The sequence below is a fragment of the Girardinichthys multiradiatus genome, chromosome 22 (genome assembly GCF_021462225.1).
Source record: "Girardinichthys multiradiatus isolate DD_20200921_A chromosome 22, DD_fGirMul_XY1, whole genome shotgun sequence".
In the NCBI taxonomy this organism is placed as follows: Eukaryota; Metazoa; Chordata; class Actinopteri; order Cyprinodontiformes; family Goodeidae; genus Girardinichthys; species Girardinichthys multiradiatus.
This window is the reverse complement of record NC_061814.1, coordinates 18,551,915-18,578,344: the sequence shown is the minus strand read 5'-3', so window position 1 is coordinate 18,578,344 and position 26,430 is coordinate 18,551,915. Positions and strand designations below refer to the sequence as shown.

The following is a 26,430-nucleotide window of genomic DNA, read 5'->3' as shown; positions in this document are numbered from 1 at the left end:
ACTATGTCTGGTAAACATGGAATTGTGTTAAATAAAAAATTTAAAACAACATATCTGCAGTGACAGAAAGGGTAACTGTTTTCTTCAAGGTGATGAGTTATTGCAGCTGGAATGGTGTGAAAGTATTGTAAACATAGTCTTCTGTTTTGGCAGCAGTTAAGTTTTCAACTTAACAGGGGCCTATGCTCCAGATAAATTATGTCTCCCTTGGACACAAACTGCACAATATTTTCTTATTTTATTTTGTCCATAGCTGTTCAAAGCATTCAACAAAAAAGGAAAACAATTCTGGAAAAGCTCCCAGCCTACAAAACACACAGTCAACAGGTTTGTTTAGTTAAGGCCTTTTATAAAGCTACTGTACTGCAAAACATGTAGTTGAACAAATTAGAAGTGCTCTGTGTAGATACAAGCACCCTCAAAGGCTGATCCTATTTTGGAATGGTAAAAATGATGATGCTCTCAAAACATTAAACCGCAGAAGGTTCAAAGGATGCACAACAAACTGACTCGGAAGTTACAAACAAATGTATCTGAAACATCTGTTCAGATAATCCTTTCTTCTTACTAATCATATTAATGTAGAATATCATCAGAAAGTTATTTATTTCAGTAATTACATTTGATAACAGAAACTCATATATAGACTCATTACACATGGGGTGACATATTTCAAGCATTTATTTCATACAATTATGGTTGATGAAAACCCAAACCTCTCTGTCTCCGAAAAGAATGGTGGTCCAGTTGGTAACACTTTTGCCTTGCAGTAAGAAGGTCCTGGGTTCAACTCCCGGCCGGGTGTCTTTCTGCATGGAGTTCTCCCCGTGTTCTGTGCATGGGATCTCACCATGCACGGGGATGTCCAAAACTCAATTAACCTTTTAGGCTAATTGGTCTCTCTAAATTGGCCTTAGGTGTGAATGAGTGTGTGCAGGGTTGTTTGTCCTGTATGTCTCTGTGTTGCCCTGCGATGGATTGGCGACCTGCCCCGGGTTTATGGAACACACAGGGTGATGTAGCCTGTTTCAAATGTTTTCAGGATTTTGGTTTATATTTAATGAAAACCCAAAAAGATATTTATTGACAAAATAGAATATTAAAAAAGACCAATGAAACCAAAACAGACATTTTATTTCAAAGCCTTCACATTCACGGAGAAGACTGCTGACTAAACACAGAAGACGGTAACAGACCCCAAATATATTTATGGAAAGATTAGCGGAAGGAAAAAGTGCGAACAAGGGATAACCACAGATGGAGTCATTGCTTTGTCACCTCGCACAGACAAAACTTGGACTTTTGAACCTGTAACAACATTAGAACTAGGCTAAGGAGGAAAGGGGGCTTTACTGTTTCTAATTGATCAAAAGTATTTCTTTATATATAAAAGTAAATTTTGCATTTAATTTGGAAATCAAAATCTGGAAGAAGAGCAGAGAGCTACACAATCCAAGTTGTGAAGTTCCCACAGTGACTGATGATTTGTAGAGTCATGTCATCTACTGCCGTTGGTTCAAAGTTCAGAGTCAGTGTAGCCATTTACCATAACATTTTACAGTACTTCATGCTTCCCTCTGCTGACAGGCTTCAAGGAAATACTGATTTCATTCTCCAAAACATCTTGGCACCTGCCCACTCTGCCAAAAGTACCAATGCCTGCTTTAATGGCAATGACATTACTATGCAAACCTGCCTGGCCTGATACAGATTATATTGTCAAGAGGAAAATAAGAGACACCAGACAATGCAAACAAGCTGAAGAATATTGCTTTTAAAGCTACCTGGGTTTCCTTTACTCCTCTGCAGAAGCCACAGGCTGATGCCCTCCATCACTCCTCACTGATGCAGTAATTCATGCAAAAGCTTGTACCGTACATGGACATACTTTTCAGTAGGCCAACACTTCCTTTGTCTTTGAAATATTCTAATTTCCTCGGACAATGGATTTCAGGTTCACATTAGCTGTGTCACAATCATCAACAATAACTGGAAAAAAACATTCCAGTCAGTCTATAATGAATTCATGATATGTGAGTTTCACTTTTTAAATTAAATTTTTAAAATAAATGTATTTTTTAATAATCTTGCAATTTGTTGAGATACACCTGTATTAGAAATTAACTATCTTAAGCCTTTTGGCAGATGTCTCATTTTACTCCTCATCTGCTTTCAGACACATTCAGGAGAAGGAAAATTAAACCCTGGCTTAGAAACCAAAGAGTCAATTGAACACAACTGTCTGCAATCTCCTTTTCCCTTAGTCTGCTTGCCTTGTTAATGTTTCTGGTCACTGCTGAAGCATTTTATCCAGCAGCCAAACTGTCTGAACCCTAACTCCACCAGGTCACTGACAATTAAAACACATGGACGTGGCACTAATGTGATTAAGGTTCTCGACATTAGCACAAGATAGTGTTTGGGAACTAACCACGGAATTAAGAAGTCCAAACAGTGGATTGAGAACAGTATAAATAACATCTGTCACATCCTGATTATGATATATGGAGAGCAAATTATTGTGCTTAAACCTGCTGCCAAAGCGGAGATACAATAAAAGAGGTAATTACTGAACCAGGGAAATGACTCATACAGTGTTGTTCTCAAAAGAACCGTTGATCGTTGTTAACTTGTTATATCACACTATCCTGATACTCAGTGCTTAAATAATAAACAGAGGCAGGTCACAAGGTTACTCCTCTCCACTGGTGGTTCTCACCAAACTAAGGATCAAATGGGATCTGACTGCGGTAATGAAAGGAGCATAAGAAATATTAAGCGGACAATTATGAACTTTGGCAAAAATGAAATCTAACAAGATTACTTTAAAGAGCTTTACTGGGTTTAATCTGGCTGAAACAGAGTAGTTAAATAAACAAGGACAGAACATAAACAGGTGGCTAAGATAGATTTAGAAGATTAGTAGAGTTTGTCAAAAACATGTTGCTTTTTATTTTGAACTATAAATACTTTAATCCAAACCAGAGACATATGTAGACAAATATATGTCACCCCCTACAGGGAGGAGGTGAAACACCTGGTGGACTGGTGCAAAACCAGCAACCTTGTCCTGAATGTTACAAAGACCAAGGACATCATTATTAATTCAGGAGGAGCCAGCCCACTCACACACCTCTAATCATCAACAATACAGCAGTGGAGAGGGTCAGCACCACTAAGTTCCTGGGGGTGTAGGTAACAGACAGGACAGGACAGAACAGGGGAACTGCTGAGAGATCCTGACCGGCTGGATCTCTGTCTGGTTAGGACCCAGTCATGTCTCTGCCTTATGCTTCTGGTCCTGCAGAGGATGGTGAGGACAGTTTAAAAAACGATCAGGACACCACTTCCTCTGATTAAAGATGCCTGACCAGAGCCCAAAATATCATGAAGGACCGATAACTGTTCTTGCTTCTGGGTTCTGTGAATAGGCCATGCAGCCAGCAGAGCAGAACAGCCAGGTTCTACAGCAGCTTCTTTCCCTGTGACATAATACTGTTGAATTCCTCCTTTTCAACCACTCACTCAAGTCCGATTATTAGTTTGCTACAGGATGTGTAACACACCAGTCTTTCTTTCTATATGCAATATACATTCATTATTTTACAATGTGCAGTACACAGTATGTGTACAGGGGTTGGACAATGAAACTGAAACACCTGTCATTTTAGTGTGGGAGGTTTCATGGGTAAATTGGACCAGCCTGGTAGCCAGTCTTCATTGATTGCACATTGCACCAGTAAGAGCAGAGTGTGAAGGTTCAACTAGCAGGGTAAGAGCACAGTTTTGCTCAAAATATTGAATTGCACACAACATTATGGGTGACATAACAGAGTTCAAAAGAGGACAAATTGTTGGTGCACGTCTTGCTGGTGCATCTGTGACCAATACAGAAAGTCTTTGTGATGTATCAAGAGCCACGGTATCCAGGGTAATGTCAGCATACCACCAAGAAGGACAAACCACATCCAACAGGATTAACTGTGGATGCAAGAGGAAGCTGTCTGAAAGGGATGTTCGGGTGCTAACCCGGATTGTATCCAAAAAACATAAAACCACGGCTGCCCAAATCACGGCAGAATTAAATGTGCACCTCAACTTTCCTGTTTCCACCAGAACTGTCCATCAGGAGCTCCACAGGGTCAATATACACGGCCGGGCTGCTATAGCCAAACCTTTGGTCACTCATGCCAATGACAAACGTCGGTTTCAATGGTGCAAGGAGCACAAATCTTGGGCTGTGGACAATGTGAAACATGTATTGTTCTCTGATGAGTCCACCTTTACTGTTTTCCCCACATCCGGGAGAGTTACGGTGTGGAGAAGCCCCAAAGAAGCGTACCACCCAGACTGTTGCATGACCAGAGTGAAGCATGGGGGTGGATCAGTGATGGTTTGGGCTGCCATATCATGGCATTCCCTTGGCCCAATACTTGTGCTAGACGGGCGCGTCACTGCCAAGGACTACCGAACTATTCTTGAGGACCATGTGCATCCAATGGTTCAAACATTGTATCCTGAAGGCGGTGCCGTGTATCAGGATGACAAGATAAGACAAGGCTGGTGAAAGATTGGTTTGCTGAACATGAAAGTGAAGTTGAACATCTCCCATGGCCTGCACAGTCACCAGATCTAAATATTATTGAGCCACTTTGGGGTATTTTGGAGGAGCAAGTCAGGAAACGTTTTCCTCCACCAGTATCACGTAGTGACCTGGCCACTATCCTGCAAGAAGAATGGCTTAAAATCCCTCTGACCACTGTGCAGGACTTGTATATGTCATTCCAAAGACGAATTTACACTGTATTGGCCGCAAAAGGAGGCCTTACACCATACTAATAAATTATTGTGGTCTAAAACCAGGTGTTTCAGTTTCATTGTCCAACCCCTTTATATTTCTTAGTATTTTTAACAATATTTATCTTTTTTATACATATTTTTCTTTTATCAGTTTTAAGGTTAATTTTTGCTGCAATTTTGTTAATTTTACTATAAATCAATGCTGCTGTTTTGTTTATGCATTTTTCCTGAGCCATTGCAATGAAATATCATCCAAATGTGTAACTGGTGATGCAAATCTGAATGACAATAAAAATAAGTCAAAGTCTATATGATTTTATTGTATTTTTTACAATAGAAACCAGTTGCTATAAAGGTCTAATGTATATAATAATAAAACTTATGTATTGTGTTTAACAATTTCTTTCTGGTGCCATCTACCTTTGCTTACTATATACTTACTATACAGGTCCTTCTCAAAATATTAGCATATTGTGATAAAGTTCATTATTTTCCATAATGTCATGATGAAAATTTAACATTCATATATTTTAGATTCATTGCACACTAACTGAAATATTTCAGGTCTTTTATTGTCTTAATACGGATGATTTTGGCATACAGCTCATGAAAACCCGATTCCAGACCTTGGGGGACCTGCGGAAGCAGTGGACTGAGTCTGGAGTAGAAACATCCAGAGCCACCGTGCACAGGCGTGCGCAGGAAATGGGCTACAGGTGCCGCATTCCCCAGGTCAAGCCACTTTTGAACCAGAAACAGCGGCAGAAGCGCCTGACCTGGGCTACAGAGAAGCAGCACTGGACTGTTGCTCAGTGGTCCAAAGTACTTTTTTCGGATGAAAGCAAATTCTGCATGTCATTCGGAAATCAAGGTGCCAGAGTCTGGAGGAAGACTGGGGAGAAGGAAATGCCAAAATGCCAGAAGTCCAGTGTCAAGTACCCACAGTCAGTGATGGTCTGGGGTGCCGTGTCAGCTGCTGGTGTTGGTCCACTGTGTTTTATCAAGGGCAGGGTCAATGCAGCTAGCTATCAGGAGATTTTGGAGCACTTCATGCTTCCATCTGCTGAAAAGCTTTATGGAGATGAAGATTTCATTTTTCAGCATGACCTGGCACCTGCTCACAGTGCCAAAACCACTGGTAAATGGTTTACTGACCATGGTATAACTGTGCTCAATTGGCCTGCCAACTCTCCTGACCTGAACCCCATAGAGAATCTGTGGGATATTGTGAAGAGAACGTTGAGAGACTCAAGACCCAACACTCTGGATGAGCTAAAGGCCGCTATCGAAGCATCCTGGGCCTCCATAAGACCTCAGCAGTGCCACAGGTTGATTGCCTCCATGCCACGCCGCATTGAAGCAGTCATTTCTGCCAAAGGATTCCCGACCAAGTATTGAGTGCATAACTGTACATGATTATTTGAAGGTTGACGTTTTTTGTATTAAAAACACTTTTCTTTTTTTGGTCGGATGAAATATGCTAATTTTGTGAGATAGGAATTTTGGGTTTTCATGAGCTGTATGCCAAAATCATCCGTATTAAGACAATAAAAGACCTGAAATATTTCAGTTAGTGTGCAACGAATCTAAAATATATGAATGTTACATTTTCATCATGACATTATGGAAAATAATGAACTTTATCACAATATGCTAATATTTTGAGAAGGACCTGTATATATATATATATATATATATATATATATATATATATATATATATATATATATATATATATATATATATATATATATATATGAGTAAGTAAATATGTATATATATATAACTTTTATTTATTTATTATTACTATTATTATTTTTTTTTTGCTTCATAAACATTGAAAACCCCTTAGCGCAATGATGAGGAGATAAGCAGTAATCACCAAAGACTCAATAAGAGCCCCCCACAAGTCTGCAATGATTGTAGCTGCTATGCATTCTTTTCAATCTGGGTTCCTCACTTTTATGAGTATGTGAGCCCTTTCCCTTGATCACGTCTCCTTTAGTCTAACTATGGAAAAAAAGCACAATAAATTTGATAAAGACATTTGTGCCCACAACAGAAATATTCAAACCCAGACATCTGAATTATGGTAAAATGATAAAATTATTAAAGATCTCAAAGTTCAAATGTACAGATATGTTGACACCTATTAAGGGCAACAAATGTTAAAGAATCTGCTATGCACCTCTTAATTTATACAAACTCCGATCCAAACGTGTTCCATGATCCATCAGAGTGAGCAGGTTTGTTTGAAGCCACTGAAACCTGAAGCTCCTTAGGCTCCTGCCAGCTCTTCTACAACTGAACAGTGAGACACTGTCGAATCCTCTATCTTTCTTGTTTGCCACTTTCATTTGGATGGATCTACACTGAGCTCATGCCAGGGATCCAGACAGATAAATCAAGCGGATTTAGCCACTGTATTTTCATGTTTACGTCATATTTTTAGTTGACTAAATAGTAATAAATAATAGTGTCCAGTAACCTCTTTGTGTTGCCTGTATATGCAATAAATAAGCCTAGCTCAGGTTTATGATTACATTTCACAGAAACTTAGAGGGTACCAAGCCAATAAACAGTCTCTCTAACATTAGCCATGCCAAAAATCTTAGTACAGAGAGATGCCAGGCATTGTCATCCATTCTCTTCTGCTTCTGGGCTGCAGACACCACTATAGCATACATATTCTCCCTTTATAGAAAATATTTCAATTACATTCTTGGATAATAGTTTTAAAACGGGTTTGGACAAACACAAGACAAATGACCAGTCATAAAAAGTAGCTCACTGACTCATGTCATTGCAATTCTCCAACAAAGGTGTCATATCATGCCAAGTTACTCACATTCCTGAAATGATCTTCAGTCTTATCTCTGAGTTAGGAGGAGGTAATCCTAGGAGATGTGTTAAAGGTTTGCAAATCTAAATCCACAATCCTGGATGTGTGGAAAAAGCAGCAGCATCAAACTGGCATTCACTTAATAAGTCAAAGATATTTAACTCCAGAAACTGAATCAAAACAGTGGCTCTGAATACAATTATTTAAGTCCTCTTTCCTTAATAAAAGGTTTAAGAGTTGCTAATTACACTGCACTCTCCCTGGCTTTTTGTTGCTGTGGTTAAGAAGGCTCTTTTTCTCCATGGCAGCTTGTTGTCAAGCTGGCATGTTGAGTGCATGGCAAATTAGTCACATTATAGCTGTATTTTTGGTTAACCCCTCTCTCCCCAAGAGTATTCCCCAATCCTCGACCTGAAAAACATCCTCCAATTCAGTTAGCAGCAGCTTCATGCCTTCGAAACCAACCTGAACAGTTTGTGGGTGTTGGCAGTGCTCAGTGGAATTCTTATTAACCCTACCGTCATGCTAGAGAAAGAAACTAAAACACCTTAGAAAACAGACCTTTTTTATTGGTGCTTTAGAACAGCCTGAAATGAATGTGTAAATTCATTTGTCATATAGTAATAAGTCAATGGCTCTAATTCCATTGAACCAGTTATTTATTTTCTTAATTGGCATTTCTGCCATTATTCTGTCATTAAATCTACCTGAATCTTCTGAAGGTTTAATGTTTTAAAATAAAAAAAACAAACTCGGTTTTTATGTATGGTTATGACTTTCAAAGTATTAAGTCTTACTCTTCCCAGCTGTGATCATATATTGTTTTCTTGTCACTATTCTGAAAAAGACACATTAAACCCCCAAAGGAGCACTGTGCACATCTGTGTCCCTTTTGCCTAATTTCGCTCTTAGTTTTCAACTTGTCCAACAGAAGTAACCAATTGTGCTGCTAAAGATAACAAAATATTGACCCAAGGACCTCTTTCGGCATTGCCTGACAAGACAAAAAATAGGACAAAAATTATTTCTACCCCCTTGTGTTGCTGTAGACTTTAGGCTGAGGGTCTAGCTGGCTTAGATTATTTTACTCCACAGAGTTTAGCCAGAGGGTTTTCTCTACATCTTGCCTGGCATAACTTCCAAAACTCCCTTTTCCTTTCCTAAATGTCAGTCAAACAGAGGAAATATGAACAATCAAAGGCAGATGCTGGGTCAGACCCTCATTAAGAACACAACAAATTGTCATGCTTACACCTCCTTCGGGGGGAGAAAAAAATCAAGCGGCTCATTTCAGTTTGCTTTGAAACCACCGCTCAAACTTTGCTGCTTGGTGGGAAGCTGATGTTGCTGTGACAAGCATTAAGCTACACCAAAGGCAATCTTCAAGCCTCATCGAGCATGCAGGCAGAACAAACCAGCCTGGGATGGATTAATCAGGTGAATAGCTGCAATAAAAAAACTCAGGCAAAGTAAATAGCTTATCAGATACTAACTCTAACGTTAAAAATCAATATGTGATCCCAAAAGCATGAGTAAAACATCTGCTGTAGTTGTTAATTTTGCTATTCAGTGACCAAGAAGAACAGACGCTGTTCCCTAAAAGGCAGATAAGCACAACTAAAGTGCTTAGATGTGCTTAGCTAAACATTTGTGTCACAAGGCATTTAAAGTTCTTAATACTTTTAGAACCATATATTAGTGGTCACAAAATGAAAAACATAACAAACCAACCATAGTGGAATTACTATAGAGCAGGATTTTAAACCACAGGACACAGTGTGGTTTGTGTACTATGCTGAATTTCTGCAAAAGAATCACAGCCAATTCTAAGATCTTATTAAACGCAGCTGGCAACAACTCCACATAGCTGAAACAAGTTGGCAGAGACTCCTATCTGCAAGTTCAAATCTCTCTAAAAATGTTCCTGCTCATCCTTAGAAAACTGTATGGCATTGTGAGGGAGCTTTACAAATGTCCTTGTTTTACATCCACAATTATGATCATACCATAGCAGAGCGTTCAGTCTCTGTTATACTACATACTGCTCCCCAAGAAGGTTTTAATTAGTTCTTGAAAATCTGATCACTTACTTTGCTTAATGGCATAACAAGTGTTAGATAAAACAAAATGTATTTCACTATGTAAATCAAGTGGGACATACAAAAGTAAACAGATGTAATCATCTAAATTTGTCCTTTGTATGAGGAGCATCAGAACATTTTAGAAAGAAAAACAAAACAGTTGATTATATACAACCTTACGAAACAGACACATCCCAACATCTTGAGAATTTTAGTTTCCTGTCCCTGTTTCCCACCAAGCAGCAAAGTTGTTCTGTTTTAAGATATTTTGATGTATTTTTGGCTTTTTTAAGTTTTTTGACAAAAGGTTTTCCAAAGTGTTTCCATAGGGAAAGAAGAAGGATTTTTGTTAGACATACACCAAGAAATAAAATTGGGCCTGGAATCACATGGTATTTGGACGTGACTAATGACATGCAGAGTAAACTTAAAGTTCTGATATTCCGACCAATGAACCTATTATGTATAAACACTACTGATTTGTGGTGATAACAGAAATCCTAGGTTTGGACACAGTTATTGAGAGAAAAAAATATATATATTTTTTTCAATGAGAGCATATGTAATTATAAAAAAAGTTAAATATTATTGAATGCCAATATTGCAATAGATTTATAGCCAAAAATTTAAGAAAAACTGAAAGGTTCAATTACTTTGGAGTTGTTTTGATATTTAGACAATCCAGTATACGAGATATCATTGAATACACCATAAAAGTGCAGCAGTTGGTTCTGGTCAGGGAGACTTGTCACGACAACACCAGAGCGTTGTCGCATGCCGTGCAGTGTTTTGGACTGGATGAACGTTCCAAGCAGCTGGATTTAGACTTTAGCAGATTTTTCTCCAGCGTTAGAATCAGTTTAAATTTAGTTTGACCTTGTTTCAGGTGAGTAAGTCAGTTAAGTGCAGAGCAGCTATGTATCTTATTGATGTTTAAAAATGACATGTAGTTTTGGTTCAGTCCACCTTTCTTTCTCCACTGTAACTGCATAAGAGAATTAAAAGTTCCTAAATGGCAGAGTTGAGTGAGGGCTGGGAGTCCTCTCTGTTTTGTTTTGGATTTTTGTGCTACAGGACGTTGCATTCAGCTCATGGTTCTGCACATAAACATTATGCATGTGTTCAGGCATAAAACACATTTTATTTGTGTGGTGCATGTGCGTGCCAAACCCATCAATCAATGTTCTATACCCGCTTCTTCTGTAGAGGGTTGCAGGAGAGCTAGTGCCTATCTCCAGTGGTTTACGGGCAACAGGCGGGGTACACCACTGGACTGGCCGCCAGTCCATCGCAAGGCAACATAGAGACACATAGAAGAAACAACCATGCAAAATGTTATGTACCTCTGACATTCTATCGCTGTTAAGCTATCTGCATTATTATTGGGATACTTCCAGCTAAAACTAGCACGCTAAAGACTTACTGTTCCATTGATTCAGAATTTCAACATTCATTAAGTTACTTACTAAACCTTGCCTCGCTCATTCTGTTGTAATTTGTAGCTTAAATTTGAAGATTTTTACTAATTAGAATTGAGAACAATGAAGGTAAATGTGGATTTAGCAAATAGTTTTCCAATATTATAAAAATTTCTCCAGCGCTAGGTGACAAGAAAACCCCAGAAGCCTTATTTAGCACAACATATAACGAATGAGTGAACAATATCACAACAGTGATAAACAGTTGTTATCGTAGTCATTACAAAGACAAAAAGTACTTTGTTTGATTGATCCAGAAATTGAACATTAATCATTTAATCTCTTTCAATTATTTTTTCAGGATGGTGAATTAAATATTAAAAGATAATTATTAAATCTTGATGTAATAATTTACAGCTAAAGACAAACAGTACAGGTTTGAAATCTTAACCTACAGCAATGAAGCGTTGGAGGTAACCTAGATCTCATGGACTTGATGAGAAAATGTTTATTTCAGTCGTTAAGAGACTAGAGACTTGACTCTGACATGTGGCAAAATACTTGAGACTAGACTTGAACTTTTAAAATTACTTTTAAACATCTCTGTCTGGGGTTGCAGCTACACCAACAAAGAAGTATTAAAAAGGTGTATTGTCAAGGATCTGATTATGACCATTTAAATAAGCCTCTGCATATCGATATTAAATATAGAGATTCCTATTTTGAGACCATATAGATTCCAAAGGTTTAGCGTTACTTTTCTGAATTGTTGTTGGCTTACAATCAATATGATTTTCCTTCTGAAAATATATATTTTTTTCCAGTAGTTCATCTTTATATTTTTTTTCAATGTTATTGCCTAATGAAATGTAGCATTTTTTGACATGCTGTCATTTTGTCTCAAGTTGATTCTGTTGGGACCCACAGGCATGGTTAAAACATGAAAACTCCGGTACAGACTTTACTGGAACTTTCAAAATAAATTGCATTTAACCGACTTCCAGCAACTGAGGAAGGGACGGGGTAACAGCGGACTTCCCATGATGGCACTGCCCGTATAAAACCCCCACTTCTCCCACAATTCTTTCTCTTCTACGCGGGTCACACAGGGACCTGGACAGAGAGACCCAGCGCGCTAATGTCTCTTTGCTGGCAAACAGACATAACTCTTCAACTGGATCCGAGAGTGTCATAAGATCACGCGATCATATGCACAAGTTAAGTACGAATGAATCACTGTTTGTGTACCCGGTATTCATTCATAAAAGGGGGAAATTAAGGTATAAGCATTGCTTGACTTTCTCTCTGAGTCCTGCAGAAACAAACTGTGTTCCAGAGAATTCCCTGTAGAAATGTTGTCTCTACGAAGACGAGTGGAGCGGTTTTCCGGTCTGCATCACCGTGGTTACGGTAACGTGCAGTTTGGTGGCCTGACAGAATAGCCGCCACTCTCCGCAGCTAAGGAGGTTAACCCTTTTGTTCACAGAGCTTTCTTAAAACTTCGTCATCGCCGGACAACTCCTCAGCACGGTTCATACGAGGTTAGGTGTTTGGGCAGAGTAATAGAGAGAGATTTAGGATGAAATGATCTAAACGTTTTTCATTTTATGAAGTTTGGTTTTGTTTGTGTTGAACTCTGCTATCTTGGTACTAGCAGGCTATCTGGAGCACACGTGCTCAGTTTTGTGTTCTGTGATTGTGTGTTTTTAAAGTTAAGACAAACTTTACTTGTAGAGTGATTTTAAACACAGAAGATTGATCATAACGCGCCGTCCGCACTTATGCATTTTAACCCTTTTTATTAACAGTATTTTAAAGGTGTGTGTTTGATTCTGGTGCTAAGCTATCAGCTTCTTTTGTTAGCTTTAATTGCTAACAGCTAATGAAACACCATTAAGCCCCATTTCTCCAGAAAGATTAGGCTCTTTTCCAAAATATTCCCTTAATAATATTCCTTTAAATATTATTTTAATCAATAAAGGCAGCTAATGAGACACCGTTGAGAATTAGCCATCCAGAAGGTTGGTTTTATTCAGCAGATCATTCTTTAAAACATTATTTTAATAAAATAATATTTTATCTGATCTTGCACTGTGAATGGTTGTCTAAAGGTATGCTGATTGTTGCCTAAGTTAGTTCCAAGACTAATTGAACTTCATTTCCAGATTCTTCAAGATAATCCTTGGTTCTCAAACATAAACATTGCATGGTAATGTTGCATCACTCTTTTGGTCATGGTTTTAACCACCTTTAATTAACTTGTTTATATTGTACATAGCCCATTACTCTTCGTTATCCTTTAATTCTGCTTGGTAGTTTAGTTGGATTGTTTTAGCATAGTAAAGAGTTTAGTGATTGAAATATGTTTGACTTTGAGTTGACTTATTTTTGTTAATAAATTCTTGTATTTTAAGAAATTGTGTGAATTCATTCCATGTATGTGCAGAGTTTTGCATTCATTGGTAATTACAGGTCCTTCTCAAAATATTAGCATATTGTGATAAAGTTCATTATTTTCCATAAGGTCATGATGAAAATTTTACATTCATATATTTTAGATTCATTGCACACTAACTGAAATATTTCAGGTCTTTTATTGTCTTAATATGGATGATTTTGGCATACAGCTCATGAAAACCCAAAATTCCTATCTCACAAAATTAGCATATCATTAAAAGGGTCTCTAAACGTGCTATGAACCTAATCATCTGAATCAACAAGTTAACTCTAAACACCTGCAAAAGATTCCTGAGGCCTTTAAAACTCCCAGCCTGGTTCATCACTCAAAACCCCAATCATGGGTAAGACTGCCGACCTGACTGCTGTCCAGAAGACCACTATTGACACCCTCAAACAAGAGGGTAAGACACAGAAAGAAATTTCTGAACGAATAGGCTGTTCCCAGAGTGCTGTATCAAGGCACCTCAGTGGAAAATCTGTTGGGAAGGAAAAAGTGTGGCAGAAAACGCTGCACAACGAGAAGAGGTGACCGGACCCTGAGGAAGATTGTGGAGAAGGGCCGATTCCAGACCTTGGGGGACCTGCGGAAGCAGTGGACTGAGTCTGGAGTAGAAACATCCAGAGCCACCATGCACAGGCGTGTGCAGGAAATGGGCTACAGGTGCCGCATTCCCCAGGTCAAGCCACTTTTGAACCAGAAACAGCGGCAGAAGCGCCTGACCTGGGCTACAGAGAAGCAGCACTGGACTGTTGCTCAGTGGTCCAAAGTACTTTTTTCGGATGAAAGCAAATTCTGCATGTCATTCGGAAATCAAGGTGCCAGAGTCTGGAGGAAGACTGGGGAGAAGGAAATACCAAAATGCCAGAAGTCCAGTGTCAAGTACCCACAGTCAGTGATGGTCTGGGGTGCCGTGTCAGCTGCTGGTGTTGGTCCACTGTGTTTTATCAAGGGCAGTGTCAATGCAGCTAGCTATCAGGAGGTTTTGGAGCACTTCATGCTTCCATCTGCTGAAAAGCTTTATGGAAATGAAGATTTCATTTTTCAGCACGACCTGGCACCTGCTCACAGTGCCAAAACCACTGGTAAATGGTTTACTGACCATGGTATCACTGTGCTCAATTGGCCTGCCAACTCTCCTGACCTGAACCCCATAGAGAATCTGTGGGATATTGTGAAGAGAACGTTGAGAGACTCAAGACCCAACACTCTGGATGAGCTAAAGGCCGCTATCGAAGCATCCTGGGCCTCCATAAGACCTCAGCAGTGCCACAGGCTGATTGCCTCCATGCCACGCCGCATTGAAGCAGTCATTTCTGCCAAAGGATTCCCGACCAAGTATTGAGTGCATAACTGTACATGATTATTTGAAGGTTGACGTTTTTTGTATTAAAAACACTTTTCTTTTATTGGTCGGATGAAATATGCTAATTTTGTGAGATAGGAATTTTGGGTTTTCATGAGCTGTATGCCAAAATCATCCGTATTAAGACAATAAAAGACCTGAAATATTTCAGTTAGTGTGCAATGAATCTAAAATATATGAATGTTAAATTTTCATCATGACATTATGGAAAATAATTAACTTTATCACAATATGCTAATATTTTGAGAAGGACCTGTACTCACTCCATGCTCGTTCATTTCCTTCACTGTTGAAAAGCATGAAAAGGGTGTAAAATAAAGAAAGTTGAAATGATAAAATCATTAATGTACACACTGCATTCCTGCCTCTGCAACAATTTAAAATGTGATTTAGTCAGGATATGCTTTGATGCCTAGTGCCTGCCTGCAATTCACCTTGGTTGAAATGTGCTTGATGAACTGTATTACAAAAAGCGAGTAAGGGTTTGACAGAAACAAACAAATGGAGGTAAAAAAAAGTGCAGCAGATATTTTTCACATCTAATGTGGAAAACATTTTATGACAGAACCCTACAAAAACGTTGCACACTGATACATGCTGAAAAACCCATTTTGACAGGAACCTAATGATATAGCAGGGTGTAATCTTATTTTATGCTGGAACAATTTGAATTCAAACACTTTCAATTTAGTTTTAAATAACAAGACTCTTGTTTTGACATTACTTGGGTTCATCTTCTATCATCTCATGCTGACCATGAAAATGTATCAATACTGTTACAGTAAATGTCTGATTCAACATGTTTTAATCACATTGATAAACTTGTGAGTTCAAAATGTTTCAGATGTGTTTAGAAGGAGTTTTGTAGTGCCAGTGTCTTTAAATGATCCAACTTATTTGGGATGTATAGTATGCGGGTAAAAGTGTTGAAGCAGACCACTCTGGATTACAATGATCACTCAGAACCACTCTATCGATTTGCAGTGACCTTTCCAACTGGAAGGACAATAAAGCTCAAACAATGCCAAGGGACAGACCCCATACTATCACAAAATCCTCAAGTTCCTTTTCCATTTCCCAATGACAGCATGGGGAAGAATTACTCATTTGAGCATTTCTCAATTTTTACTCAGATCAATGTATATCAGTGCCACTTAGATGTATTATTAACATTATACCAATTATTGTAATTTATGGTTTGCTGCAGAAAACATCACTATAACATCAGCCCTTTACCATCAGGGGATTAAATATGCCTCATCGACCAAAACGTCAAATCCAAGGGCTTAATGTTAACTGACACCAAAATCAGTCTTCATGACTAATTGTTTTATATTTATTTCTTGAACCACACCATCTTTTAATTGACACATGTCAACTAGGCCATCTGAAGGTTTAATATAAGCCACATAAAGCTTTCATGAATAGTTTAATGGCACCATCCCGGGCAACTTCAAGGAGGCCTCTCCATGAGCAGCATTCTGCTGCTATTATATTGTAGTTCTTATTTTAGATGATCAATTACATGTGAAAAATGTATTGTGGGCTTAGCGAGCAGTACCTGTCAGAAGCAAAGAAGCTCATTGTCCGCAGTGTTAAATGTAAATTTTTGATTTTTCTCACACAAATGTAATTTTTATGCACATTTAAAATCCTGAGATATGGCAGTATAAAATTACAAAATCATTATCTAGACTTAGAACTGCTCTGGCATAAAGGCTAGTATTGGTAAAAAAAAATCATCAGTAAAGTATCAAGCTGAAATGCATTTTTGCTGCTTAACATTTATAACCCTTTTCATGAAATTCAGCTGTTTATGTTACCTTTTTCGTGTGTCACATTATGCATGACTACCTCAGGCTTATTGTAGTTGCACTGGCATAAAGTAAAACTGCACAGTAAATCAAATCGCAGTCATAGTCACAACATAAACATGAATAATATTACAATTGCAAAGGGCTTCACTGATGCAATAATAGGCAGACTATTAAATTTCAGATTCCCTGGATTCACACTTCATTCACAGTGAATTCCAACAGCATATCAGCGGTGCAAGGAATCTTACTGCCCTTGATGCCCACAACTTGTAAACTTTAGCGGCCAAGATGTTAATGCTTACAGGGAGTGCTGGAAACATAGGCCAAAAGAAAAGACACAGAAGAGTTTAGAAAATGGGGGTCAATCACAATATTCATTAATAATATCACAATGTCATGTTTCCTAACTTATGCAAGCTCATTGAGAAGCAATGGCTTCTTCGCTCAGGCACTCAACTCAAAATGCACCCTTGCCGCTTTGTACGTGATCTGCCCTACACTCCAAATAGAATATCAAACATTCCTTTCAATATGGTCAGGAGGTCTATTTAGACTACAAAACATCTTGCCTCCTGTGCACATGGTACCACTTCTCCTGGCACTGCCTGCTCCTTTAGTCCATTCACTAGCCCAGCTTCTACCTGCTGGTTCCCAAGTCTCTGTGACCCTCTCATTACTCCATGACTAGATGAAAATTAATCTTATGGAAAGTTGCTTAGACCTTATGATCAGAGAGTCACGGGATAGAAGAGAAGATCCCGAACACAAAAATATTTAATTGGGATGTACTTCACATTTTGAATTTTTTTGTCACTCAGAGTTTACCTTTGTCCCCAGCAGCATTTAACCTATACCTTCATTGCGCTTTACCTGTCATCAGCCAGCTGTTTTCAAGGTTATTAGCTGAAGAGTAATTTGGAAGGAAAACTAATAACACACACCATCCCAACAATAACTAAAACCACATCAACCTTCTCTTATTTTAAAATAAAAGTAATCTGCCCACCACAAACTTTATCAAATACTGCCAGCAATAGCCAAGAATTCTGAATTAAAAGTCTGTTAGTTTTGCACGGAACCTTAATTTTCTACAGAGCCACAGTGAAAACTGTTGTTAAGTTAGTTTGGGGTTGAGGCAAGGATAGCACAATTTACATTAGATAGCTAAAGATTTTTCATGAAATTGCTGTGATGAGAAACCTAACTTCAGAGTAATAAATTAGCTATAAACAGGGGTGTAAAAAGATCTTGTGGTATCAGTTCTTGCGATTTTAAAACACTACAATACAATATGTCTTATAGAAGTGAAGTCTGTCTTGTGAAGCGGATCAGGTTGCTGTCAATATGCGACTCGGTCTGGGGAGGTAATTGTAAACTAGTATTGTGGACCCACATATGAAGGTGTGTGTTTTGGTTTCGACACTTATTTTGACGTAGGAAACGTGGCAGTCCTTGAGTTGCTTAGCTGTGTTGAGTCAGCTATTAAAGACAAATTGAGACTACTAGTTGGGCTGCCTGATGACATTTGAAGAAGCCATCTGCAAGTTTAGGGTGCTTGTGTGGCAGCAATTTGGGAACTTGTTGGAGAAAAGAAACAGTGACAGACTAGATAGAATTACCATGACCAACTACCTGTTAGCTGCTGACAACACAAGTTGGCACCTGCTTCATAGCTTCCTATTGCACACAAATCAAAATGGTTATTTTAAAGCTTAGTAATGAGTTTGTACTGCATTCGATAATCTCTACTTTAAAATGTAACATACTTCAATGGACCACATGCACAATGGAAGCACCAATTGAAGTGCATCAATTGACACTAACTTTTAACACACATTGTATGCAAACTGCGCTAAAACAGAACATATTACTGGACTTCAACCATGGGTCGTTTTATTATAGGAATCGACACTGTTGACCAGACCACGCCAAGGTGGCTTAACAAAAATAATTATGAATCTTGTATACAAACATTAGACCTTAGTTAGATTAATGTGCACAGAACACAGGCTGTGTAAATTACAATTTGAGATTTATGCAGGCTTTTTCTATTTGTGAAATCAAAAAAGACATTTTAGTGGGGTTATTTCGTCAGTAGAACCAGCTTAAAATTAGAGATGCAACAGTGAAGCCTTTCCTAACCGATACCAATTTCCAGTTTACTTCACGATCTGAACTGCTAAATATATTTTTTTAAAACACAAAATAAAGGAACTACAAGATTTTTCCACATTCACGCTTCAGATAGAAAGTTCTGAATCATTGTCTGACTTTTATAAAACATGCTTCAAAGTACATGTTGCAGTTCATTAATAGACCAAAAACTGATAGTCAAACCTGGAGGGGATTATCTATTTTGCACTCATTACAGACATTGTTATTCCTTTTTTTATTCCAAATTTTTAAAAAGATATTAAAATCATGTTTTATTTCGTTCTTGTGAGTCAAATACCGTATTTGGTCTCGTCTTGTTAAGAGGATGTATTTTTACACCCCTATCTGTTAATGACGTTAAAATTGAGTTTTGAGATTGGTTCAGACTGCCAAAATCATCTATCTACTTCAAAATGTCTTCCTTTTTCTCTATATGCAATGTTCTCATTGCAAATTTTTTTTAGTATGTTTCTGACCCACAGTATATTAGTGCACCCCTGCAAACTTTTTCATGTTTGTGTACAGCTCTCTTTCTACTTTAAATTCCTCCCAGTGGACCTCCACTAAAAACAACTACGCGTAACTTGTTATCGATTTATTTTCTGAGAACAGACAATGAACAGACACACTGTTAGCAGTCATACATTCAGCATAAACGCGTTTGTTTTCATCGAGGGAGAAGCAGAGTGAAACAATGTGAGAAAACCAATGGCACATAACAGAGGGGGGTAAATGAAAGCAAAAAGGCTAACTACAGACTCAGAGGAAAGAAAGGGAATAAACACAGGTCACGACTGACAATGCTGGAGGAGCCTAAAAAGGGAGCAAGGATTGCAGTGGGGTGCAACAAGGTTTGGTATACATAGTCAATTTAAATGCAAACAGTGGTATCTGCTTTAGAAATGTGGGCTGTTTGTTCAAGCAAAATTTATGGTTACAGTTGAGAAATTCAAACATGCATGCTATGAGATGTACTGCACACAAAGCTTTGTTGGCCACTTCATTTTTTCATTTCCTGCTCAGTGCACGACTCTTGAACTGTAACCGACTTGCATTGTCTTAATCTGTGTGTGAATTATTGTTTGCTCAACATGCACAATATCTTAAAGTAAATACAAAGCACCTGTGTTATTAGCAGCCCTAAAGTGACTACCTTATTGCGCCCAATAAGTGGCTGAAGTTATGACAACCTGCAAAGGTCAGGGAGTGATAAATGTCCCTTTAGTTTGCATGTGATATTAGTTGTAAAAGACTCAACTGCAACCCCAAGGCACAATATTTGCCATAAAATAATGAAACTACAAAAAGTAAAATAAAAATTTAAGTCAATATTTTATTTGAATTTGGTGCTGGGAAAATTATGCTCAAACTTCTCAGTAATGGTCTAGATCACCATTCAAATTAAATATGCAGCCTTTCTGTCTAAGACATCTAAAATGTTAAGCTCAAGTCTCCTTGTGTCTTTCTAGCACTGAGTCGCTGAGGCAAAGCAGGCGCCATAAATGTGGGACAACAACAGTAGCTGCCCAGAAAGTGGAGACAAAGAAATGGAGGCAAAGCACTCACCTCATAAGGCTTTACTGTAATCACACCCTCCGGCAGCACGTCTGCTCAGCGAAGAACAACAGGAGATGGCAGAGGGAGGCTGCATAAACACAGCTGTTTATAGGAAACTTAATTGAGCGGACAGTGATTGACAGCCTTCTATCTAAAGCTAAAAAAAACACAAAAAAAACACACCTTCTACCTTCAGCTCTGGTGGAGATAACTAGTGGCATAAAGTTAGCCAAAAACGCTTCCCTAGCTGAAACATTTAACGGCCAGCAGTCCGGATTTTTTTGTGCAGTTGTTTTAATAATTGAGCTGGAGATGGAAAAGTTTGAGCCCATGTGCTGTCTAAAGATAGACTTTGTGCTTTGCTTTGTTTTGTTCTGCATGGCTGTGAAAGTGGATTAAATAGGCTTTAACATCAAGACGAGCTCTAATGAAACCCAATGGGGGGAGTTACCCTGTCTGTTTGGCCAGCTGACTCCTCTAAAATACCCATCACTGTCTCATACTGCATGCTCTTGAAGAAGCCTGTTGGTGCCAGAGAGCAAACAGCCTGATGGCCATATTGTTACAGTGCTTTGTGAGTAATCAAACATTTTTTTTCAGGTTTCAATGTGTTTTATTAGGATTCTAGATGACAAAATGAGAATTGGAAAATTTAGCATACATATCTATTTTGCAAATAAATATGTTGCAAACATGTTGCACATCTAGAAACAAATTTTTTGTGCCCATTTTTCTTTGCAAAACAACTAAAACTACGTTTGACTGCACGGTAACCTTCTGTGGTCATCGGTTTTCAAGTCTTGCCACAGATTCTCAAATAGATTAAGGTCTAAATTTTGACTGGACCACTCTAATACAAAAATATGCTTTAACAAAAATCATTATACCTGTGATTAAATTTAGTGTCATTGCCCTGCTGTAAGGTGAACCTTTGCCCCACTCTTAGGTCTTTTGAGATTGCAGGAGATTTTTCTCCTAGATTGTCTTCATTTAGTTCCATCTATGCTGAGAAGCTTTTCTGTTGCTAAAGAAAAATAATCTCTATAGAATAATGCTGCTGCCACCATGCTTCACCATGGAGATGATGTATTCAAGGTGATGTTTAGTAGTTTTCTACCATATGTAGAATTCTATATGTAATTTTTTTATTTCTGTGTCATCTCACATAGAACCTTCTTCCACATGTTTACTGTGTCCCTTTTATGGCATGTGAAACACTTTGAGATTGTTGGTTTTCTAATGGTCTTCTGATGGTTTCCAATGGATTTCTTTCGACAGTGGCTTGTTTTTGCCACTCTTCTATAAAGTCCAGATTGTTGGACTTATTCATAGTCCTGTGAAGAGATTCCCTATCCTGAGATGTAGACATCTCTAACATCTTCAGAGTTACCAGGAACCTCTTTGCTGCTTCTCTTAAAAATACTCATCTTGCCCATCCTCTAAGTGTTGGTGGACGACCATGTCTCGGTAGGGTTGTAGTTGTGCAATACTTCTTACACTTCTTCATACAATAATTATTTTCGCAGATGACTAACTGAACAGTGCTCTGCGAGATGTTCAAAGCATGGCATATTGTTTTACAACCTAAAGGCCAAGACATACTTTGCAAGAACAAAGAAATCTGTGTTCTCAGCCAAAAAGATATCACTTGGTCATGGCAGCACAGGTTTTGACATGGGGCGGACCTTTTTTTGTGTGTGGTGTCTGACAAAAATTATAAACAAATGCAACAGTAGGAAGGACCTATGAGGACTTCCCAATAGTTCTACACTTGAGTTCTTGTCGAGCATGGCCATCTAGAACTTTGTTCTTGCCACCTTGATTAAACAAAGACATTTCTCTGTTCTTAGTATGTATTGGCCTTTATCATGCCTTAAACTTCTCCACAGCCTTGTTCACTAACCTTCCCAAACAAATCTCTTAGGCCTTGACAGAACAGCTGTATTTATACTGAGATTAAATGGCACACAGTTTGGTTCTTTTTCTAATTAAGTGACTTCTGAAGGCAATAGGTTGCAGTTGATTTCATTAAAGGGGTATCAGAGTAAAGGAGACTGAATAAAGATGCATGCAGCACAAACCATTTTTAATTCTCAACAATTCCAGTAAACAAACTCTTCACACCTTTTTGACACTCTTTACACTGGCTCCCAATAGATTTTATAAAGCATTTTAGAGTATTTGTGCTCCCCTACAGAGCTTTAAGTGGACTGGCTCCTGATTATCGGTGGCAGTCTTTGATTCCAGGGTCAGAATCTGTTGATTGTTCTTTGTACTAAAAGGCTAAAAACTAAGGCAGGCAGGACATTTCAGCTTGTGGCTCCAAAGCTGTTTGTTAGTTTGCCTCTAAGACATGGTTTTTCTGACTCTGTGGACATGTTTAAAACCATTCTGTTTTGTAAGGCTTTTGTACTAAAATTTCATTGTCATTTTTTAAATTTGGTTTATATTGTTTGTAATTTAATTTTACTTTTCTTGTAAAGCACTGTGTGACCCTATGTCTGGGAAGGAAGCTTTTAAAAATATCTTTGCTTATTTACCAATTTCCCTTCTACTTCACAATTATATGAGGTTGAAATTTGTGTTTGTAAAATGACAAAAGATGAAAAAGTTTAAGGGTAGCGAATACTTTTGCAAGACATTGTATACTAAGTCATTTGGCTGTTTTTTACATGACTTTTATTATGTAAAGTTAAATCTTGTGTTGTTTTCTTTCTTATCAGATGTAGTTTGAAGAAACTGCGCAGACCTCTGTTGCACTTTGGTTTGCCTTCACAACAAAATAATTTTTAGAAGACAAACTGGAAATTATCTTGCTGGAACAGTGAAACATTTTTGCACATGTTATTTACTAAACAGCAACAGTTTCATACAAGCTTGATACCAGAATTGCTAAAAACAGAAAAAAAGAGCACGCCTAAAAAGCTATAAATTAATTTTAATCCCATTTGTTAATCCCATTAAAAAGAATGCATGCAAAACCTGCAATTTTAAGATCTAAAGTCTGTGAAACCTTAATCATCAGTGCAATCTGCTAAAGCAGAACCCATGCAGAACAACACATACAGCAGCAAGAAAAAGCAAAACGGCATTCGTATCCAGCACTGAGCCATCCAGACCTCTGTCACAAAGGTCGGTGCTCTCAGCGTCCTATCCACCACCCACACCCCATCTGCAAAAGTCATCACCGTGATCAATACAATGGCTGAGGCTCCCCTTCAAGCACAACAAAACTATCTATCAAAACAAGAAAGCCAAAAAATATATATTATTGACTATGGCTTAATCAATATATCACTCCTTGAAAGCTCTATAGTAATTTCTCCTTCATATGTATCTTTTTTGGGGCTCCTCTGCAACATTTCTCCCTGGAAAAGGCAGAGCAAAAAGTCATAATCACCTTTTTTTTCTGTTTTCACCTTAACAGGCCTCATTCACAGCTTCACAAGCACAGATTTGTTGACTTTTAATGGGAATATGCCTCAATTTTGTGTGTTCATATATGCAACAGACTCAAATGCAGAAACGTAGAGCTTCAGTCATGGTGCATGCTTTATGATTTATACACAACTACTGGAGATGTCAAACTCACACTCTGGCTTCTGTTGTGATGAATAACGGCTGGCCAGAAGGAAAATATTTGTACCATGGCACAGATGCCATTCGTTATGCAGCACAATGTCAAAATTATACCCCCCCCCCCCACCACCACCACCACCACCACCACCACCCTCTCACATTCCTTCACATTGCCATCTACGGCATTTATAAATAAGCATTAGAAGTAATACATGAAATCTTTCCACTTGCCATGTAAGGACAATAAATTTTGTGCACAGTTCGAAGCAAAGCAGAGAAAAGGTATTAGGAGAAAGCGCAACTTTTCAAGACATTTTTCATAACAAGGGTAACTTTCACTTTTATAAATTCAAAGTAGAAAACCTTTTTTTATATATATATTTTGTGTTTGTAATTATCTTCACAAGAGAATATGCTTTACGTCGTATTTTGGGAGAAGCAACACAGCGCTCAGGGATGGGCAGTGATGGATGCACCGAGGGGGGATACAGCAGCAGCACTTGTTTGTCAAACTTGTACTCAAATAAAAGCGCATTTTGGTTTGGTTTGCTAAACTGTGCGAAGCTCTTTCGCTTAAGAGATATACAAACATTGTTAGAATGTGACCTTTCTCAGTAAGTTTCAAGTGCGTCTAGGAAAATGTGGCACATTTACGCAGCTTTTAAAATGGGTTCTGGGCTATCTGTCAAAACGGACTACTTTCAGTCAACAATTACTACCTGTCAGGCTCTGTATCATTACTTACCTCATATTAGTCAGTAAAGGCAGCGGTCACATTCAGCAGAAGCAAAAGAGAAAATGAAAATCCACAGAAACTGCTCAGTCTACGTTTTGGCTCCGCAGCTTCACTGGCATTCCAGTCCCGTCCCGTCCGGTCCCACACGAAGCGCTATCGGCATCTAACTGACCTGGTTCTCCACCTTCCGCTGTTGCCGAGCCGTGGCTTAGGCGGGGATGAGAGGAGAACAGCACATCGGGATCTCCATGGGCGCACGGGAGAGTCACTACGTGAGGATTGGCCAGAAGGAGCTGTGACGCATCGGCAGGTGGCACACCCGTCGAATAAAAGGAGCTCAGATTCATTCACGGGCAATGGCTCTAGGGAGGCGAACACCTTCAGTCACACAAGCACCGCCATCCTTCGTTTAGCAATCTGTAAAAGAAAAACTTAAGATATGACAGTGCCATAGAGAGAGTTTTTAATTAAAGCCCTGTGTTATATCTTTTGGTTAGAGTTTACATTGAGAAGCGTAGTATTTTCTAACAAGGCCGTTTACTGTGGAACGCCAAAGTGTTCAAAATTAAATAAATAAATGAAACATGAAATAAGTACCTAAATTTATAAATAATAAACATATAATGTGACAATGAAATTGTGAAATAATTGAATGCATATAAAATTCTCTGCTCATTAATATGAAATATATTAATTTTCCATTGAAAAAAAGTGTTATAATATAAAATAATTTTCATATAACATTTTTACCTAATAATTGAAATTATTGCCAAGGCTATTTTTATGTAATTGCGCAGGGTTTTTTATTTCAAAATGTCAGTCAGTCATTTTCTACCGCTTATTCCATAGTGGGTCACGGGGGAGCTGGTGCCTATCTCCAGCAGTCTATGGGCGAGAGGCAGGGTACACCCTGGACAGGTCGCCAGTCCATCGCAGGGCAACTATTTCAAAATGTCCTTTTTTAAAACTTACCTTTTATCTAAAAAAGCCAGCTTTTATTTATATGGGTTTTACCCCATGATTATTTCATAATGTCATTTTACAAGTGAATGACTGTGGGCCAATCAGCATCAACGGGCTGGACCTGCATCCTCATTGGTTGATCCTTACATCGTGTTTAGTTTCCTGGGTACCGCGTCCCTGAGCAGGTACTGCGCCAGCTCAAGGTTTAGGAAGGATGGTGGAGTTTCATGAACTTCATTCAGCTCTGGTTACCTTACCAGATCAAATTGAGGGGAATAATTTATCATATGATGCCATTTTGAGTTGTTTGGATGACATCTTTCAAATGATCGGGATGATAATTGCTCACCCGAATGTTAATACTGACGCCGCCGTTGTGGATACCATTTGAGCACTCTACAGTAAAATTATAAAATATTTATTCTGGTTGTAGTATAGGTGACCTTTAACATAATCTGAAGAGTGTGTCACCACTCATCGGCTCTGCATCTTACATGTGGACACATTGCTCAATGGCACTTAGGGTATCCAGAATGGCGTTGTCGATGCTATAAATAAATAGGCCATGGGGAAAAATCACCCTTGTAAAATAAAAGCTGGCTTCTTGAAATAAAAGCTGACTTTTAAAAAATGACATTTTGAAATAAAAAAAAAACTGC

General features: G+C 38.4%; 1 protein-coding gene across 1 annotated transcript in view; it reads right to left on the bottom strand.

Moving 5' to 3' along the window:
- The window catches only part of chrm3a (cholinergic receptor, muscarinic 3a), a 129,648-nt gene extending 104,442 nt beyond the window's left edge, over window positions 1-25,206 (bottom strand). Inside the window, exon 1 of the mRNA XM_047350794.1 lies at window positions 24,818-25,206. The gene's annotated coding sequence lies outside the window, so the exon portion shown is untranslated. The remainder of the gene's footprint in view (window positions 1-24,817) is intronic.
- Window positions 25,207-26,430: the final 1,224 nt, after the last annotated feature.